The sequence below is a fragment of the Cydia pomonella genome, chromosome 11 (genome assembly GCF_033807575.1).
Source record: "Cydia pomonella isolate Wapato2018A chromosome 11, ilCydPomo1, whole genome shotgun sequence".
NCBI classification, from domain to species: domain Eukaryota; kingdom Metazoa; phylum Arthropoda; class Insecta; order Lepidoptera; family Tortricidae; genus Cydia; species Cydia pomonella.
Window position 1 is genome coordinate 6626919 of NC_084713.1, and position 22234 is coordinate 6649152.

At 37.9% G+C, this 22234-nt stretch overlaps 1 protein-coding gene across 1 annotated transcript in view; it reads left to right on the forward strand.

The window, feature by feature from the left end:
* The window catches only part of LOC133522714 (sine oculis-binding protein homolog), a 46054-nt gene that overhangs the window by 13345 nt on the left and 10475 nt on the right, over window positions 1-22234 (forward strand). The window lies entirely within an intron of this gene.

Sequence of the window (22234 nt, forward strand, 5' to 3'; positions counted from 1 at the left end):
CTATGCACAGTCGACAGAAGGCGTTGACAGCTAATACTTATTCCCCCACTACTTCTCGCAAGTATGCTTGTCCGTTTTGCAACCAAGACCACGCACTGTATCTATGTCCTAAGTTTAAAACATTAAAATTACAAGCTCGCGTTGATAAAGCTAAGGCACTCAAGGTTTGCTTAAACTGTTTACGCGTGGGCCACAATGAAAAAACGTGTAGGCTGAATTCGTGTCGCACATGTGGATTACAGCGCAATAGTCTGTTGCATGAACATACAACTCCTGCGCCTTCGCCTTCGTCAAATGACGTCGCGCTGCATTCTTTGCCGCAGCCTGACGACGATGAACAATTTTCTAGTCCAGTTCAAGAAATTTCTATGTCAGCCGTAAATAATAATAGCATGCTACTGTCAACGGTCTTAATTCAAGTGACAGACCACAGTGGTAAAAAACAAACAATACGAGCGTTACTCGATAATGGTTCAACCGCGAGTTATGTTACTGAAAGTTTATGCGCAAAATTAAATTTACCTACTTCTTCAGCTCCGACAATAGTCGACGGATTAAATTATCAAACATCACATTTGTCAAAAAGTTGCGACGTACTTATATCGTCATTACTCAATGATTATCATGAAAAGGTGCCCTGTTTAGTAGCATCACGTATAACTCAACCGTTGCCAGTGTCTCGAATTGACCGTACAACGTTAAACATACCGCCACACATTAGGTTGGCAGATCCCACATTTGATGTACCTGCTCCAGTAGACATGCTACTTGGATCAGGAATATTTTGGTCAGTACTTGGTACTCATAAAATTCCATTAGGTAAAAATAAACCAACTTTATGGGAAACCAAATTGGGTTTCTTATTTACAGTTTCATCAGAACAAACCTTACCATCAAAATTTAATACAGTCCATTGCAACCATAACATTAATTTACACTTACAACATTATGATAAACAAGTAAATGATCAAATTTCTTAATTCTTTGAATTAGAATCAGTAAGCTTCAACGTATAATCGCATACGTTCATCGGTTTATTCACAACTGTCGTAACCCGCAAAACAAACACACTGGTTACATAAATCTTTATGAACTAAATTTGTCCTTGAATTCAATGTGCAGATTCGTTCAGCTTGAAAGTTTTATCTCAGAATATGACTTATTAAAAAACAAAAGGCAATTGTCTGCCAATAATAAATTGCTACAATTGAATCCATTTTATAACACAAATGATAAACTGTTACGAGTAGGTGGCAGGCTCTGTAACTCATTTTATGATTATGACACTAAACACCCAATATTGCTTGATTCAAAGCATCATTTAGCCACTTTAATATTTAGACACTATCATACTATGTTTTTACATGCACCTCCGCAACTATTACTTGCAATATTGCGTCACAAATTCTGGTTTATCAATGGTCGTAACCTGGCGAGAAAAATCGTTGAAAATTGCATTAGATGTCGTCGTTATGCAGGCAAGAGCATTCAACCCATAATGGGCAATCTGCCTTCACCACGGCTACATACTGACTATGTTTTTGCTAATACCGCGTGTGACTACGCCGGACCAATCATGATACTGAACCGAAGACGTCGAGGCAGTAGACTGATAAAGTCGTACCTCTGCATATTTGTTTGTCTGGCCGTAAAAGCAGTTCACATAGAACTTGTCACCGATTTAAGTAGTAACACTTTCCTCTCAGCACTAGATCGATTCATCGCCCGCAGAGGAAAGCCTCAAAATATTTTCTCAGACAATGGGACTTGCTTCACAGGCGCATGTAATGAGTTGTCTAAATTCTTAAAATCAAACAGTAACTACATCAGCTCAAAAGCATCTGAGTTGTTCATAAACTTTAAATTTTCACCAGCATATAGTCCACACTTTAATGGATTGACCGAGGGTTCCGTAAAATCTGTAAAATACCACCTAAAAAGGGTCTTAAGTTTAGCCCACTTAACATATGAAGATTTAAATTCAGTTCTCACTTCCATCGAGGCTACCCTTAATTCTAGGCCTCTCACCCCATTATCATCCGACCCTTCAGACCTTACAGCACTCACCCCCGCTCACTTCTTAATCGGACGAACGCTAACGATGTTGCCTTCTCCTCAGAGCTCTGACCCTGCGGCGATACCTACTCTCTCACGATATATGAGGACTCAACAATTAAAAGCCCATTTCTGGTCCCGATATTATATAGAATATATTACAGAGCTCCAGAAAAGACAGAAATGGCGCAAGCAAGGCCAGCAACTCCAATTAGGAGAGATGGTGCTGGTGAAAGATGACCGGCTGCCTCCCAACCGATGGCTGCTGGGGCGCGTGACGCGCCTCTACCCCGGCTCCGACGGCGTACACACCACCTCGGGGACTCTTCGACGAGCCGCGCAACCGACTGTGCCCGCTACCAGTCATAGACACGAACTTCGTTCCTGAGGCCGCAACATGTTAACGCCTAGCATGTGTTTGTGCAAACTATATAATATGATGCACCACTCACACACGCATACGCCAAGAAACCTGCCCGATCGACGCGAGCCTACGGCTTTACCGACAGCGCCGCGTCCTTCACTCGTCCTCAAGCCACCAAATGGAATACGTGCTATTTAACCTATAATTTTTTACACCTTGTATTTTTCTGGTTATTAAACCAATTTTTTATTGAAAAGGTATTAGCACTCATTTCTCCGCCAAATCATCCCAGCATTCAAGTACCGGCGTTCACACGGTGAGTTGGCAGTTGACAGTTGACACTAAGTTTTGTCTCAATAATGACGGATCGGGTGACACGGCTCGGGTGACAGTGGGGAGACGGCCAGATGTACCTACAAAGGATCAAACTTCCAATGGCAACTAAGATTATAATTTATAAATACGAATCGAATTTTGTTACCTAAAAAGTTTTTCAATTAAGTACCTATTTTTATTTTTAATCTGTATGAATTATGTCTGCCACTGCGTAAAATTTTTTGGAGTAGATAGGCTGTTATCATTTTGATCTCGAATTTTTTTCGTCAGTTTTGGATAATATTTGGCTGGTTTGAAGAACTCCTCATTCCAGGCCCACCCAGAATGTACCCGTACAGAACCACAATATTTCAAAAAAATGTGGGTATGTATGTATTTTTCCATTGTGTTACGAAAATACCATACTTTTTCGTAACTCAATATAAGTTTTTTTTAGGACATCCGGCGAAATTGAGGTTATACAGTCCAGAATAGGGAACTGTATCTATCCCCCAAAAATTTATCGAAATATGACGAGAACCAGTATTCGACAACGAAATGAAAATCGGCCCAGATAAGTTCTATCACATTTACGAGCAGACAGGTCTGAGGCAACGCCCCCTTTTCTTCAGGAGCAATTACCGCTTTACCAATAATACTAAATTTAAAAAAGTAAAATTGATAGGCACGATTTCAATAGAAAAACTGATAGCTACCTATTGGTTTGGTTTTTACAAGCTTTTATTTAACTTGCCCAGTTAGAATTGTAGTTAGTTAGTGTGGGTCAAATCTAGGAATCTAAATTTGACCCACTTCCCAATTTCCGATTGAGCTAAAATGCGCACATATGTAAATCGATCGGATTACAATGCAATATTATGATGACATGGAGCTGATCTGATGATGGGGACAAGACGTGGCCATGGGAACTCGATAAAACAACGCAAACGAATTGTGTTTGTCGTTATTAGAAGTGTCTTAGTTGCCTGTGGAAAGAAAAATACAGTCAGCCATAAAAGCTTGTACCAAAAATTAAATTATTCTCAAACAATATTTTTACCTTATTTTTTTTTTTGAAAGAATATGTATATTATAACATCGGCTAGCTTACAAATAAAACCTATGGATATTTGAAATGTTGACCGTATTTGCTAGAACATAAACTAGGTGTACAATTGTACATCCAAAGGTAAGTATCTAGGCATGATTTATACGGAATCAATAGCAATATCGCGTACCCATGAACGCGTGCGTAACCCACACCGTGAAACGTACACCGCTCATTTTTCTCACGCAACCCATAAAATAATTAAATTTTAACAAAGCCACCCGATACGCCGCGTAATTTCGGGAAATACTTAGAAGTACATAACCTCACGTTGCGTAACTGTAGAAAATTAATTATTCCTGCATAAACAGGCTGGTGAGGTACGGTAGAACTATCGTCGACAGTACTTTGACTTGAGTAGTGGAAAAGTATGACGCATTGCCGATATTAGTGTAAAAGGCCTGAGTGGACGCTACCAGGGATCGGAAACCGGTATTTTTTGTATGGGAACGAAAACGGTATTTTTTCGTTCTTTGTTAATTATTTCATTCCTAATCGGGCAATCTAATAATACGAAGTCGTTATCTAAAAACACAACTGAGTCCTACGTTTTGAGTATAAAATAAACCGAAATATATGGTTATTTCGATGTTTTTACAAAAAACCGGTTCCGATCCCTGGACGCTACAGTTGGGTGTGCAGCGGTGCGGAGCGTGCGGCGTGCATGTTAAGCAAATGCAAACGTAATGGAGCGGCCGCGCTGCACGCCCCGCCGAATGCTCGGCTTCGAAAGTTCACTCAGGCCTTACATTTACCAGTAGGTAGGTACCGTAAAACCACGCAACAATAATCCAGTAGGTACTAGTTACAATTATGGTCCACAAGTTCAATACATAATTAAATTTAACGTATTAATTTAATACGTAAAGTATTAATACCAACCTTTTTTTTGTGTTACATAGTTTTTAATAAAAATCAAAATCCTATTATAAAATATTTAGTTAAGAACAGAATAATTAATAAATATTGAAGCGAAAATGTCTTGTTATAATTTCAATTTATTAACTTTAAAAACCGCTTTTTGCGAGAGCTACATCCGAGAAAAAATATTTATCCATTTTCTAACGTTTTTTTTTTCAAGTCAAAATACTGGCAATCCCTGATTAAATGACGGCCGCGGCATGGGATACCGCGGCTCCTCTTACACTAAAATTAACGACGATACCGCGTCGGGTATCGGCAACTTAGAATAATTAAAACGGCAATCGAACCCCCAGGCTCGAATTATGTAATTAAAAATATCTGGGGATTAAATAATGCTAGAAGCTGGGAATAGAATTTACACTATAGACTGAGACAGTTCGAGTAGTTTTTATTTAATTGTCAACTCCGATACTTAATCCAATTTTAATCAGGCGCGGATACAAGGGGGGGGCCATAGGGGCAATGGCCCCCCCCTAAAACCCTGGCTCTCACATTACTAAATTGAGTAAATTTTTTTTTACCTTATTTTCTGTGCAAAAATATATGATTTTCTCAAAATGGCCCCCCCCTAAGCCAAATCTTGTATCCGCGCCTGATTTTAATTAATAATTTCCGATAAATTCTTTGCCATCCACCACACATAATAACTGTAAATGACATTGGAAAACATTAATAAAGAAAAAACTTCTCCAAAGTTTGAAACGCCATTAAAATTATTTATGACCATAGGATCTCATAACAATTGATAACATTTCAGTTTTATAACACCTGAAATTTTACATTATGCTTTCTGAACAATGCGATATTTTAATATGAATTTAATATCGTTTTAAAAAAAAATTGCATGTAAAAGAATAAAAAAATGTTCTGATTTTACTAATTTTACGATACAATAGGTGAAATTATGCCATTGCCATTCATCACGAGATAAAATTAGCTATCATAATATTAGATTTGACATTCGGCTCGATTCGAACGTTAATATAGGTCAAAAATTAGCTCTTGATACGATATTTTTTTTATTATATACTACGTCGGTGGCAAACCAGCATACGGCCCGCCTGATGATAAGCAGTCTCCGTAGCCTATCTACGCCTGTAACTCCAGAGGAGTTACATGCGCGTTGCCGACCCTAAACCCGACGATATGATCAAAAAGCAAAAATTTGCTCTATAGTATCGAATGTATCGTAAAAGAAATCCGATATTTTATCAAAGTTATCATTGTCAATGTTTTCAGTCAGATTAATTAAACCATGTTTTTTTTCGATCGAGACAAGACTAGCTTTTAGCGTAGAACTGGAGTTACCATTTTAAAATAAGTACACATAAAAAAAAGGTAATGAAAGCCCTAGCGAAAAAAAACTATAAGCATATTCTTCGTTTCAATTTAAATGTAGTGAACCAATAAAATTATAGGGTCAGAAATATGAAATGTTGTCAATTACAATTAGCTTCAAGATTATAAATACCTAAGTAGGAACGTGTCGTTGAGATGTTCTATTCTGGTCTTCATTAGCAGTTCCCCTTCATCAAATGTCACTTTTTTAATTTTGATTGCTGAATTAGTCGATGAAAATACTAAAATCACTAAATATACGCCTATAAGATTTGGAAGTTCACTCGATTTCTTATGGAGCCCATCATCAGATTTGACACGGGCCCGATCTGGAAGTATAAATATTATAGGACATTACTACACAAATTGACTAAGTCCCACAGTAAGCTCAATAAGGCTTGTATTGAGGGTACTTAGACAACGATATATATAATATATAAATATTTATAAATACTTAAATACATAGAAAATACCCATGACTCAGGAACAAATATCCATGCTCATCACACGAATTTGAACCCGGGACCATCAGCTTCGTAGGAAGGGTCACTACCCACTAGGCCAAACCGGTCATCACCAAACATGAACGTGACGGAGTAGTCATATATTTCTTTAGTAGCTTAGCTTGCCAACTGCTTAGCAGACGGTCCAGCTTAAGTGACATTACAGAGATTGTTACCTCTGGATCAAATTATACTAGTTACGATACAAGTATGGGTAACAGTCAGTCGAATAATCGAATTTGGGGTAGTCTGACTAATCACGAAAGTTAAGGATCTACGTGGTCGTGATCATAAGGATCAGTCGAAAGATGTCCACTATTGGACAGGGATCCCCAAGGACATCCACTACGATCGATCGAGCGCTACCCTCATCCAACGAAAAGTGAAGGATAATAGGACCTTAAAATGGTGGTCATACTTTTGACCTTGCATCAAAAGTGGACGACCGCGCGTAATCGCTTTTCCAAGTTTCCATACAAACGTAGTCCTCATCAAATATTTTGATACAATTTGATGTATATCAACCACAGCTTTTTGAAATGTTTGATTGAGTATTATAAGAGTTAGGTGCATTTAAAAATTTGTTTTTCGCTCCTAATTCTTAACAATCAAAAAATCGGATAAAGTTAAACGAAGGAATCTACCTATGGATACTTTCCATTATGTCGATATTCAGAGAGGACTACTTTTGTGTGGAGAAGGGGTCGTCCCCTTTCCTCTTAACTTTTGGGTAAAGAAAAGACAAAGAGACTAAATCCGTGTATGACCCAGACTGGTGTCAATGGGCAATTCAGTCTCAGTGCCAGTGATGTAACGTCTCTAGTGACTGACAGTTACATGCGTATTTTTAGCAGCTGAGATTTCGGCCAAGTTCATGAGTTGACTGTCTATTGCTGAAGCATTTTGTCGCGATTGCGATGCGTTCATCTTGAGTGTACTCATACTGACTGGAAATACTCTGTAGACTACGTATCATTAATCAAATGCTTCACTGTTTGTCAAATATTAAATTAATTTTATTCATATTTTTTATTGGGCTTGCCCAGAGGTTAATTGCTGATGTTTTATCCTTTCTATTCAACAACTTTTACTTTTATTAGGTGCCAGAATCTGTCGTGTAAATTGTTTATTTTATCTGTCGGGTATTTACTTGATTTAGCGGCGAGATTCGCAGCAATTGTGTGGCAGCTATCTCTGTAATGGGTATACAAAATTGTGAACTGTAGCAACCACAAGGCGTGAGATTTTTTAAATCAAAGCGAGGATTTAAAAAAACTGGTTCCTTTTTTCCCCATAAGTACTAACTTTAAAATCTAAAAAAAATATTTTGTCAAAATTATGATAGCGCCGACGGTAAATATGCTACGAGTAAGAGCCATTGCATTTTTTTGAACCGTAACCACGAAACCGTGACATAAAGACACAAATTCCATCTCATTTCTTCTCATATACCGTCTCCGACCTCCGTTGCGTAGTTGGTAATCAAATACGAGTTTGATTGCATTTTTGGCCAAAGATAAATAATTTTCCGACGACTGGCCTCTGCAGTGTCATCTGCCCAATTTATTGTCAACAAATGCATCAACATTCATTTCAATGTAATTTAAACAATGTTATATGAGATTTATTATGTTAATGTACTGCCTACACAAACACTAAGTAGGTTCTTAGTCATAGTACCTAATCATAGCAGCTCTGGTTATCTCTGAGAGGTTTTTGATCCTTCACAACAAAACTGGCGATGACATGAATCATAAAAAAAACACTGTTTTATTCATTGACTTTAGACTTAAACAATCTTTCAACGCAGTTATTTTTCTTTAAGGTACGGAGCAATTAATATTTCTTAAATGAATTCTCCCACCGAGTAGAATTTATGTTGATATATTTATTTTACTATTCGGTATGGTAAAACATTTGGCGGCCAGACTTGCGCGAAGCATAAAACGGGTCACCAGGACCGAACGTTGAAAATTGAAATTTCGTTATCTGCTTCTATCGCTCTTTCATATTGAAACGATAGAGAACCAGATAAAGAAATTTCAGTAACCGATGGTCGCAGCGGGCCATCCGTTTATTATATTCCGAAGTCTCGAGAGGACACACATTTGCGCCAGTTTGATCGGTGTCGAGTGACAGAATAAATAGCATTATAAGCTGTTTGTACGTGCAATAAAACGTCGATATCCGTGTGAACGGCGTAAAGTTTGAATTAGCGCACGTGAGGAAATTTCATGGAGTTATTCGGTTGCTACTTAAGTTAAAATGTTTATTTCTGAAAAGGACCATTATAATTAAATATGTTAACTTATAAAATACACTTTTACGACTTTTATGAAGTAGGCAGTTAATTCTAAGCAGAAAACTTTCGGCTACATCTTGCTACAAACGAGAGAGACTTATAAGTTTCAGTTTCTAATCTACAAGAGTACCTACCGTTCGCGATCTCAAACTACACAAAACTGTAGATCCATCCTGAATATCCTGGCACAGTAGCCGATGGAGAGTATTGACAAAGGCATAAAGTAAATCTCGGCTAATGTAAGATAACTTAAAGTATTAGTGAGCGCTATGCTCACGCCCAGTCGCAACCCGATCCTAATAATTACGCTCGTCTCGCGCCACCCGACGCTGCGCGTCACTCCGTTAATTTTGCTGGAACCAGACCCGTCTGCTTTTTATACTCTATAATCTTTGAGAATTTTGGAATTTCGGTGCTAACAAACCGTCTTGCCAGTTGAGGCACCTACCTAATTAAACGGAAGATTTTGTAACAAATTACGTAAATGGCTAAAAACTTCCAATTGCTTGCTTTATGTAGATGGATGGACGTACAGAATAACGTCAGGGACTAACACCACATTAGAGTCATACCAAGATAAGTTGGCAGCGATTTTGATAGCCCAGACGGTGCAAGTGTCAAGTAAACGTCATCATTTCAAAGAAGTTTGACGTTTAAAATAACCCGTGCACCGTCTGGGCTATCAAAATCGCTGCCAACTTATCTTGGATTGACTTTACAGGTTAGGCTAGAATACACCGGACACAAGATAAGCGGCTTGGAAAGCACTGGTGAAGAGGGTCCACAGTCGTCACGTCACTCACGATACGAGAAAGAAGATGTAGATGGACCTAAATCCAAGAGCTCACGGGTTCCTGATTTTTGGGCCCATATCCTTAGTTAGCGATTATGGAAACGGGACATTACGTTACGTAGCGCAAACCAGTACGACTACCACCAGTTTTGACATTGACATATTTGCTCATGTCTACGTAAATTACTTTCTATAGATCTCGCTTGCACTAATATGCGAGTACGAGCGAAATGCATGGAAAGTAAGTTACGTAGACGTGAGCGAATATGTTAATGTCAAAGGTGGTATAGCGGTGCTAAGCTAATTCACGCTTTTATTTGGCGTTCGACTCTACAGATTTGGCGGTATTTTTAACTCTTTTATTTTTCCTTGTGTATTAATTTGTGCAACGAGATATATATTTCCTTGTACCTACAAGTAATCTTTGCTTAATTTTAGGGCTGACGAGAGCCGTAAAAAGTAAGTATCCTTTACACGTGGAGTTCGCACTGCGGCTGTTTTGGCCGCTTTTAGTTCCGTCTCATGTTACCTCGCTCGGGTTACATTACACCGGCCACAGTTCCGTCTCATGATCATTTTAGTGTCTACTTATTTGCAATGTTTAAGGCGATAAAACGTGTTGGAGTTTTGTTCTTAAGTAGGAATGAAAAATTAGGTACCTATGTGTACTTAATGTGCTCAAAACTGCCGTTTTGTGTTAAAAATCAGGGCGAGATCCAAGCTTTTTAACAGTTACTAAATTATATAATATTCTAAATATTCTTGCTCACGTTATTCGCAAAAAAATATTGGGCAGACTTGATCGTAGGAGAGACTCCTAGTCCTACATTATAACATCATAAAATAATTAATCTATAATATATATATATAAATACGCGCGTGTCCTGTGTCCTGACTGATTCATCAACGCAGAGCCGAAACTACAAAAGCTAGAAAGTTAAAAATCAGCATCGATCTATATTTGTGTACAAGAAATTAGAAGTGATTTTGAGAAATTAATCCCCTAAGGGGGTTTAAGCTTTAACTTAAGCTACGAACTTGATATATTTTAAAAATGTATTTTATTAAAATTCGGCTCGTACCAATGAGTTTTTCGGAACTAATGTACGAAATATCAGCTGATATTTACTAGTCGCTTTTCGGTGAAGGAAAACATCGTGAGGAAACCGGACTAATCCCAACAAGGTCTAGTTTACCCTCTGGGTTGGAAGGTCAGATGGCAGTCGCTTTCGTAAAAACTAGTACCTACGCCAAACCTTGGGATTAGTTGTCAAGCGGACCCCAGGCTCCCATGAGCCGTGGCAAAATGCCGGGACAACGCGAGGAAGAAGAAGAAGTATTTTATTAAAATTCATTAAAATTGATTTCATTTTAAAATATCATCCCCTTACGTGGTGAAAAAGGGGTTGAAAGTTTGTACCGGAAACAAAAAATGTGAATGAGGCACTTGAAATTTCATAGGAAGACACTATATGAAAAATTCTTGTCCTAAGGAAAATTTGTGGAAAGACATAATATTAGAAAGAAAAATTTTTTTTGAGCTTTTGAAAATTCATCACCTAATAGGGTTAAAGAGGGGTTAAAAGTGTGTAACGGCAAATAAATCCACGCGAACAAAGTCGATGACAACAACCAATAAATGACCCAAAAGGAACCAATTGCTATAATATTCTGATTTAGACAACGTATTTAGTAGAGTAAGAATGTCTATTTTAAATTTCCTCATCAATTTTCCCCTAGGCCTAAGTCTCCCCAGTCTCTCGGGTCTCTCCTACTGGTTTATAAATGAATTTGTAATGAATTATTTTTTTACCCCAGCATTATGTGATTCTTTTGAACAGGTCAGATTTTCGTTATGAGAACATTAACGTACCCAGGTCGCAACTAAAAACAACCATTTCATAGCACTAAATGTATCCATATAATCCGAAAATATTACCCAAGGCACCATACGAAACCAAAGCCGCTCCCTTGTAGCGTTCATATTTGTTTCCGTACATTAGTACGTACCGGTATCGACTTACACGGCATTAGGTGAATTATAAGCTCCGCTGGCGACACCCGATATGTTTGCCGGCGGCTAATGAATGGCGATAGTTGACGCAATGTACGGTCACTGGGTCAAGGGATCTCCTGAAATGACAAATAGGGCCCTCTACTGATCATGAGAGATGGATATTGTCGACTTATAATTATAACATGACATAACAATCTGGGGGCACGGTAGTGCCCCCGCCAAGACGTGCAAAGCAAAGCGCAAGGGCACTACCTACCTTTTCTCGAAACGCTTCGTCGTTTTTTTGAACCCTCATAACTTGGGTTTGGATTATACCAGATGAACAAAATTCTCGGGATATACCTATTTAATGTCAATAGTGGACTTATTAAGTATAAAACATTTCAACTGCATAGCTCTCATACTTTAGATTTTATTAATATCTAAAAAACCCCGATTTCGTCACCGACTCACTCACTCACTGATCATCATCAGATATCTTGTAGAACCAAGCTTCTAACTCTACAAGCCCTAGAGATCTGATAACTTTTTGACAGTGCGAGCCTTATGGTTTCGTCTTGGCAACATTTTACATGAAAATGTTTTGGATGGGATAATTTTGACATAACAATGTTGTCATTTGAAATAATGGATTAACGTGATAAGAGCCCTGGGGGCTTAGCCAAGATGGCAATCGTTCGCGCCGTAGCGAACGAAACGCTGATATCTCTCTAAGTTTTCTAACACTTCCATATAAGTGCGATAGAGAGAGAGGCCTAAAAATCCTGACATTTCCTGGACAGTAATTTCTCCCAAAAAGGGGAATCCTAACATTACCATCTTCCTTGCTCTGTCACTGCTTTTTGCCATTGCTCACGCAGCTAATTCTAGGAATTTACGAGAGCGACTGCCATCTGACCTTCCAATCCAGAGGGTAAACTAGGCCTGATTGGGATTAGTCTGGTTTCCTCACGTAGTTTTCCTTCTCCGAAAAGTGACTATATATCGACCAAATGATAACATACTTAAGTTCCGAAGAACTCATTGGTGTTAGCCGGGTTTGAACCCGGAACCTTCGGATTGAAAGTCACATCCTGTTACCGCTAGGCTGGGGAAATCCTGACATATTCCTAGCAACTTTATTTATACACTCCCATCGGTTGAGCCCGAGCTGCTTTTAACCGCATCATATTAGAGTCAGATAATATTGACATATTTGCTGATAGTCCGTGTATTTTACAGAAAACTCTTAATGAACAAGAGTCAAATTCAAAGTAATACTACCCTCTGTTAGGCATGCCTTGACCGAAATAGAAACATATATGCCTACGAGTTGGTACTGTTGGTAGGCAATAGGCATGTTTCAACAATCAGTTTGGTTGAAACCCCGGTTTGTTGGGTGCAATTTGGTTTGGTTTGACGTTTCAAACATGCGAGGACACGTGAAGCTCTATAATTCGATGCCGATAAAATTATGATGTTTTCTATATCGTAAATATAAAATGACAGTTAAATTAGCCAATTTACTAATCATCTGACAATTCTTTCGTGTGTTCTTACATTAATTAAACAAATTTAAATATCCTGATATCTACCTGTAGGGCTACACTTAAAATTTCTTAATTAATGTAAGAACGCACGAAAGAATTGGTAACTGACGTTACAGTCTCGTGGAATTAGCCTGAAACAATTATGGATAAATATTTTTCGACTCAAAACATGTAAAGTTTGATGCTTTCGACATAATATAACATGTAAGTTATGTAACAGGATTACACAACTCTTTATCGTCACTACAAACTGAAACTTTAAGCCAAATAGGTATAGAACAAAATGAAAATCAACCTTAGACAACACGTGAAGCTAAACAAAAGCTTGTAACAAAATGCATAGCATCGACTGGCTCAAACGTGAAACAAACTCCATCTAGGATAGAACACAAAGGCCCGGGAGTTCTGTTACGTCTCCGGTAACCAATCGATTATGTTTCACATGCTTCTCATTATAACAGTCTGTGGAAACAAAGCGAGGGTCGGGTTACAGTGCATTACTCTTCAGCCGCCGGTTTGGTCATGCGAGCCCGCACTTTCGGGGAAACTTTGTACGCTGGCAACATTATAGTGTTTTTGGCGGGAAAACGGGAGCGGAGTAGGGTTGCTAGGCAAAACTTTTTTGTAATCGATTGTTGAGAAGTTGACATCATGATGGCCACCAAATTGCGGTTGTTGGTTTATTGCTTAAGTACTTAGAAATGCGGGAATACAAAGTCATTGTGTTTAATGTTTCATCTTTGGATGTGTATTAGGAATACAAACTTGTTTTGATTTACGGACTCGGTTTGATTGGTGTATTTTTGATGGTAAAGCCGGATAGGATTGCAAGATTCGCAAGATAGATTCTTAAGAAAATTCAACAGATTTGGCGCAGAAATTTCTCATACAATTTTCTTGGATTTAATCCACCCTAGAATTTGATCCTAGAAAAAAAGCATGCTTGCGTGCCATGACGTCACGATAGGCGACTGAGACGCTGCCCGCCGCGGGTACCTACCTGGACTGCTTGATCACACGCCTTCTACGGTAGACGACTACCACGTGTCCTGTAGTAAACTCATCTTTGGTTATCACAATCAGCTCTATCATTTACAATAAACGCCGCGGCGGGTGGATACAACGCTGCCGGTCGCCGTCCTAGGCGGGTGATCTTCGTCCGCCTTAAGTGGACGTCGCGTGTGGCAGAGTAAGTATGGCCAAACACATTAAGGTATGGCTGCGCAGTTTTATCAACTGCACAGGTAAAACGGAGCATGTGATGTGTGGCATTCAACTGTGCAGTTTCCTATCTGTGTAGGAAACTGAACAGTCGATTGCCACACATGCTCCGCTTCACAGCTTTACCTGTGCAGTTGAACTGTACAGGCAAAACTACGCAGGCAGCCAGGCATACCCTAATGTGTATGGCCAGCTTTATTTCATACTAAACTGATCTACTGTCACCCTATACATGAGAATAACAGCTCCCTCTTGACAATAATCATATATTTCTGGTCGGGCTTTACACGAAGACTTCAAGAAGCTTTTCTTAGATACAAACTCAGTTAAAATTTAAAAAAATCTAAAATTATTTAGGGTAGCTTATTATACCGAGCAACCCTGCTGGCTATGCGCCCACTTTCAGGGAATTCTTGTCTTAACTGGCAACACCGGAGCCTGGCACGCCTTTGTAAAGTTACGCCGCAGCTATAATGTGAGACTTAGGTGACACTGTTACTAAGTAACACTAAAGGTAATCAGTTAAGTTTCAGCACCAGCTTAAGAGGGGTCGTAACGGTCGTAAAGCCAGGAAATTAAGGGAACAAAAGATATGGTGCGCCGCGCGAGACTTGCGACGGCCACCTTGCTGGTTTTTAGGGCTCCGTGGTCAATGAGATGATGATGATGATGATAGTTTGTCCGTCCCTTAAGTCGGTAATGTAACGTAATTTGCATGCAAGGTCTTGGTAGTCTACGCCATGCTTTAGAACACCATACAAATATAGTGACACTACTATATAGACCTAACAGGTATTTATACAGTTTACAAATAAGCTGTGTAGTTCCAGAGATGCAACAGGATCGCCTTGACACCCGAACCGGGTTTGTAATGCAGTACGTGTGGACATTGCGAGAATTACTCAAATCAGTAATATACTGGAGCTCTATAATCCTAAAACCATGTTATACATATTAAGGTAAATATGGCCTACATTATAACAAAATGTAACGTTTTCCACTAAAAGGTGCCACATTGTAGGTTAGGTATATAGTATATACTATATACTCGTAAGGATTGATTATAAATTAAAGAAAATAGCGTCTTATTGATAACCGACAATAAGTACCCTTTTGGTTGAAATTGGCACAAATGGTGCAAATCGTGCCTAGAAAATATGCAAACATTTATTGAAACGATTTTAGGTTTGTGATTTAAAAACAGGTCAATAATTATCGCTAAAAATTGGACTATTGTTGCAGTAACTACTGAGCTACAATTATCTATGTTTATTTACATATGTACCTAAGTATGTTTTACCTATTCTCTGCGAAATTAAACAATATATATAATTCCAACTACAACTTTAACCAGTAAAACCAGATTCGTCTGCCATGAGAATCATAACTTTTAATACCCTTTACACGTGTAACCCGATCATCGGGTGTTTTGGTCGCTTTTAGCCCCGTGTGCGGCGTCGGGTTACCGCGCTCGGGTTACTCTGGCTATTTTTACACCGATCATCCTAATGTGGGGTTCGGTTCTTTACTTCTGATTGTGACTTTTTTTAGAGTTTACTGTTACATTTGTTTGTTCTAGAAATACTGAATTTCCAGTATTCCAATCCGGTTTTTGATTTTCTCGACTATAAATTTACATGTATCCATTCTAAAAATTTAATAAAAAATATCGATTTTTAATGTTTTGTAAAAAAAAAAAACTTAGCCCATCTCCGCTTTAAGAATTTAATTTGAATCCTGCTATAAAAGCAATAGTTTATTGTTTATCAATCTCGTTATCACTGTTTAATATCAAAATACTTATTTATAATGGAGTTTGCTTTTATGTTTATTGCCCATAGGTTATTTTTAAATGTTCATCGTTTAAATAAGCGAATTTCAATACATAAAAAAGTAATAAAAAGGAGATAAAATTAAGGCAAGTATCGACGAAACATTTTTGCATACACGACGTTTGCCTCCTTAAATTACCAATAAAACTCGAACCTGTATAAAACCAATAAAAACGTTTCCACGAAACACTTCCAATTTTACCAATCAGACTGCCCCTTATAATGTTACTAAGTGTTGAAGCAATAATTTCCCATAGCCACCGTTTAGTCCGTTTATTTTACACTAGCAACACTGTACTCCGTGCGTAGGTCGCGCGGTGTCGTGTTGCGAACGCTCCTAAATTTACCTTGCTAGCTGACATTAAAAGCATTTATGTTATATTGGATATCACAATATTATCGGCTGCAGCTTATGTTACAAGCTTTGACCGCTTCTTTGAAACCGGTCCAGGTGACTATTGGAATATTTAATATAATCATTATTCGACAACGTAATTAGGGATGTTTAGAGTGAAACATGACTTATTATTTAGGTACCTATAGGTACTGATTTGTTCTGTCTTCGGATGAAAATGAATTCTAAGTAAATTAAAACAAAAAGATGTTTAAAACTTAGGTACTTTGCTCTAGTGCTGATGCTGATATATAGGGGTCGGACAAAAAGTGCGGATGACGTAAAAATGACGTAATCTTGCACACAGGATGAGGTTTGAGTTTGTATTTAAACTTCCGTGTGACATGTAGTAACAAAGTAGTATTAATGAAGTAACAAAATAATCGTAAATAAATCCATGGAATTAATAATACAGGTGGTAGGGTGATGTAGTGAATAAAATAAATTTCACGAAACGTTACCATAAGGTATAATTATTTGAAATTAGTTAGAACAAGTCTGTGGGATTGCCACAATATTCGAGTAAAGATGACATTTTAGAGCATTTTCTTATACATTAGTAAATATAAATTTTAGCTAAATATAATCGTGAAGATACAATAGCTAAACAATAACGAAGTCAATTTATTGTTCATCTGATTGACAATGTGTCAGTCAAAAACGTACTTACTCATTTCAAGTGGCGATATCGTTTAATAAAGAGGTTGATAAATGATAAGTGATAATTGTTTATGAAAATCAAAAATACTATTTGAAATCATCCTATAAGTGGTTTGACGTCATCCGCACTTTTTGTACGACCCCTGCTGATATATTATGCTGTATATAGGTATTATGTTCTGAGTTTTATTCCGAAAATAAGTACCATACGTTTTCATGACTGAGAAGTTTTTTTAAGACATGCGTTGAAATTGTGTATACATTGGACGGAATAGGGAACTCTATCTTTCCACCAAGTTTTATCGAAATCTAACGAAAAGAAATCGGTTGCGAAATAAAAATAGGCCCATGTAAGTATAATAATAGTTGAGTAGTATAAACAGGTATAGATCGCGGTAAACACTGTAATATATAAATGTATATCAAGGAACCTTCTAAACGAATACTTATAAAAGACGGCTATTTTTCTTAGTGAGTAATAAGTATATGACATTTATTTCAGTTTATGACTAAAAAAGGAGTCAGAAATGAAGTGAGAAATTGCACACATTTTTGGTATTTCACATTGCACGAAGGATGTAAATGATTCATGAGATGACGGACGACATACAGAGGTAAAGAAAAAGACGATAATGATTGCACCAAAAGAGCAAAAAATATTTTTCATTACATAAGATAAACAACTAAACATGCGAAAAAAGGAAATGTAGACGTCGAAGAATATATTTTGTTTTTAAGTTTAAACAAGAGCTGCATTCGCTATCCCGCCATTGTTCAGTATAACAGAAATTCTGATTTAAATACTGTAATCGTATGCTGATTGTACCTAATAATAGGTAATTGATTATTATGGTTATGATATGATCTGTCAGGGTCACAAGTGACGTTTCTGCAAGTAAAAACGTCACTTTTATGACAGGCAGATCATGGGGCGATTTTTAAATTTTGAGCGCCGATTTTTTAATCGATTTCGTCACTAGAATATCCGTGGAAAACGGCGAAAAGCTATTTTTGAAATACGAGAGATAGAAATTGGGATTCTAGTTGTATTTGAAGACTCGTTTTCAATTCTATTATTAGAATTTAAATGCCTAAGTGGACATAGTATTAAAAGGAGAACACGGCGAATTCAAGCGATCGGAATTAAAAAATCGGCCCCCATATCCATAACAAATTCAGATCAAAGTCAGAACCTGTAATTACAATCTGAATACGCCTCCGGGCATCTAAATGTAGAACGTATGTATGTAGTATTAACTGAGGATGAAATCAGTTGGTTTATGCTTCAATTTAATGAACCAAATTTAAGAGTAGGTATTGTTCAGGCTAATTAAATTTATTTCATAATATGTTTATTTCATATATAAATATAATAAAATTGAATTGAATAATCCGCTGTTTGGATACGGCCCACGATGTTGAAATTACAATGTCTTCTAAATATACATATACGTATTTGTGTTGGCCTTTTAGCATTTTCGCAAAATGATATTGGAAATCTCAAACCATATAATTTTAAGCGTCATATTAAATAATACATTTCGCATTTGAAATTCTCAATTGAACCTAGTTGCACCATTAATTACGAATGAACCTCGATATTAATTATCAGCCCGCTGGCTACCGATGTATTTTGAATTTCGCCTGCAGTTTGATCTGGCAAAAGCTGAATAATGGCTACCAGTTTTACGTCAGACCAACGCCTTCGCTGCGTTCAGGATATCGTGTTTTCAGTGATAATTATTACGCAACACTACACTGGCAACACTGGTGGTGAATTAAAACGAGCATCCGGAGTGCAAGCGGCCTGTGTCCGTCCGTGGAGCCCATTAGAATACGTATCAGGTTTGTGTGGACGAGTAATGCACGTTCGCTCATGTTCTTTAATTAAACCACGAACCTATATCGATTTATAGCCTTTAGCTAGTTGAATTAATACATCCCCGCTGACCTTATCTATTTGAACAGTTTCAGGTGGTGGCTGCCTGGCTGGCGGTTAATATCAGCGTAACTTGTCAAACAAAATAGCTTGTAATTCTAGCCGGTAGCTGGCGTTCCTAACTAGTGATATTACTAAATGTTGACACGACATTACCACATGCCACATACACAGTTCGCTCGACAGAGAATCTAATCTAAAATATTACAAAAAGTACTTCACTGCACAATTTATCTTATGAACTTTAATGGCTCTTCTACACGACGGCCCAGCGTTGGACAGCGAGATGGTCATGCGATGGTTGTGGCTCCTCTACTTGATGGCCCAGCGCTGGACCAGCGAGATGTCCATGCGATAGTTGAAACCGCGTTCGAGCACGCCTGTGGAATGGGCCACGTGTAGATGCCTACTGCCATCGCACCTTTGATGTGCGGACGAGAAACCCACACCGTGGCCATCCCATCGCCATCTCGCCGTGCCATAAGCCATCCAAAACCGCTGCGCTCTGCACACGTGTATGGTGGCCCATCGTGTAGAGGAGCCATAAGATTGATTAAGAGCTTTTTGAAAGTAACTTGTTTCAAGTTGGTATGTCAGGCGGATCTATTAAATAAAGATCCCTAAATAGATAATGAGGGACCTTAATTTTCCCACGCTAAATATATTAATACTTTCCCTGTAACTCTTTGTGAAATCTGACCCCAATTAGACGACCGGTGGCCATCTTGCCTGAAATATAACCTGTCTGTCCACAGCCTGCACACGACATAATTAAATAAGGTTATTTAGGCGCTCGTATGACAAAGAAGCTACTGTTACTAGCTGCCATAATGAAGGTGTCTAAGGACGGTTCCCGTGTAAAGTTTACGTATGTAAAATTCCCTTTGTTTGTAGACGAGCGACATATCTTGTATCAGAAGGTATCTAATGAACCTCTAGAAACGTTATTACTTTCATTTTGCTTGTAAGAAAATTTCTCGTACAAAAACTGATTTTTCGATGGCTGCGCGTGTAATTTATTACCTCCATTTTATATAAATAATTAGTGGAACACTACCGGACTAATTTATACTATTTATCTATACGGGGTAAATTTGTTATGTTATGACTTATGACTGACAATACTCTGAGGTCATACATACTAAACAACTTCTACTATGGAGGCAACCCCAAAAATGCGAAAAAAAAAACTGGTGTTCCATAGAAAATACTGAAGTATAATTGGCCGACATGTATGAGATAGCCTTTTTTTTGTTGAGTTTTCGGGGTTGGCCCCATAGCCCAATACTAAAAGCTCATATGACCCACATATTGACCCCTCAAGGGAAGGCGTATTCGGGTAATACCGCCTACTTAATATGCAAATCACCCATAATTCCATCATTATTACGCAAATCACCCATAATTCCATCATTATTAGAATTCATTTTTAGGGTTCCGTAGTCAACTAGGAACCCTTATAGTTTCGCCATGTCCGTCTGTCTGTCTGTCTGTCTGTCTGTCTGTCCGAGGCTTTGCTCCGTGGTCGTTAATGCTAGAAAGCTAAAATTCGGCATGGATATATAAAATCTAAATTTTTTTTTTAGGTTTGCTCCCCTACACGTAAAGTGGGGGTGATTTTTTTTTTTGCTTCAACCCTACAGTGTGGGGTGTCGTTGGAAAGGTATTTCAAAACTAATAGGGATCTTCAACTAACATGTTTTTGATAAAGTGAATATATTCGGAGATAATCGCTCCGAAAGAAAAAAAAATGCCCCCCCCCCCCCCCTCTAACTTTTGAACCATTGGTCCAAAAAATATGAACAAAATCGTGGAAGTAGAGCTTAAGAAAGACATTCAATGAAAACTATAGCGGACATGATCAGTTTAGCTGTTTTTGAGTTATCGCAAAAAGTTTCCCCTTCATAGTAAAAAGACTTACTTTAATTAGGTACTGATTATGCAAATTTGCCTATTTGTTTAACTCGCGTGAAAGGTACCGTTTCATCCTTTGGTTAACAATTTACTATACTTTAAGCTCCAGTTTAGCTTATTGTGACGGAAGAGTAACTACGGAACCCTACACTGAGCGTGGCCCGACATGCTCTTGGCCGGTTTTATTTTACTGATAAAGTGGTTTGACCGGCTATAATTACCTACTTACAGGTTGGCAAAAATTGCTAAGTACATATTTTTACATTTGAAAGGGGCTGCATCACCATCTTATGTTTTAGTCAAATTAAATATTAAATAAAAATAGAATGAGTAATAATTTTTTCGATAACTCAAAAACAGTTAAACTGATCATGTCCGCTATAGTTTTCATTGAATGCATTCACTTTATCAAAAAATGTTTGTTGAAGACCCCGATTAGTTTTGAATGACCTTTCGAACGATACCCCACAATGTAGGGTTGAAGCAAAAAAAAAAAAAAAAAACACCCCCACTTTACTTGTAGGGGTGGTACCCTAAAAAATATTCCCTTGATTTATATGTCCATGCCAAATATCATTTTTCTAGCACTAACGACCATGGAGCAAAGCCTCAGACGGACAGACAGACGAACATGGCGAAACTATAAGGGTTCCTAGTTGACTACGGAACCCTAAAAAGGCGCGAAATTCAAGTTTTTGATGGGTGAATAACCTTTCGCGCCTTCCTTTTTTTAATTTGCCGCTTTTTTCTGACTGATGGAAATGGCTTGACAGACTATAACAACCTTATGTTCTAGGTGGTGCTGGTGGTGTTCCTCATGTTCTATGAAACGAATTATCTCGAGTTCAAGGTAGTTTTGATGGTGCACTGCCAAATGTATCACAGTTGTTACAAGTCCTGTCAACGTATTAGTAACTAATGTGACATCGGTTTCTCGTAACAATTTTTATTTTTCGCTGGCACAAATATTTCTTGAGTTTCACACGTTGAAGTTGAATCACGGTTTATATTATATTCTTACGAATT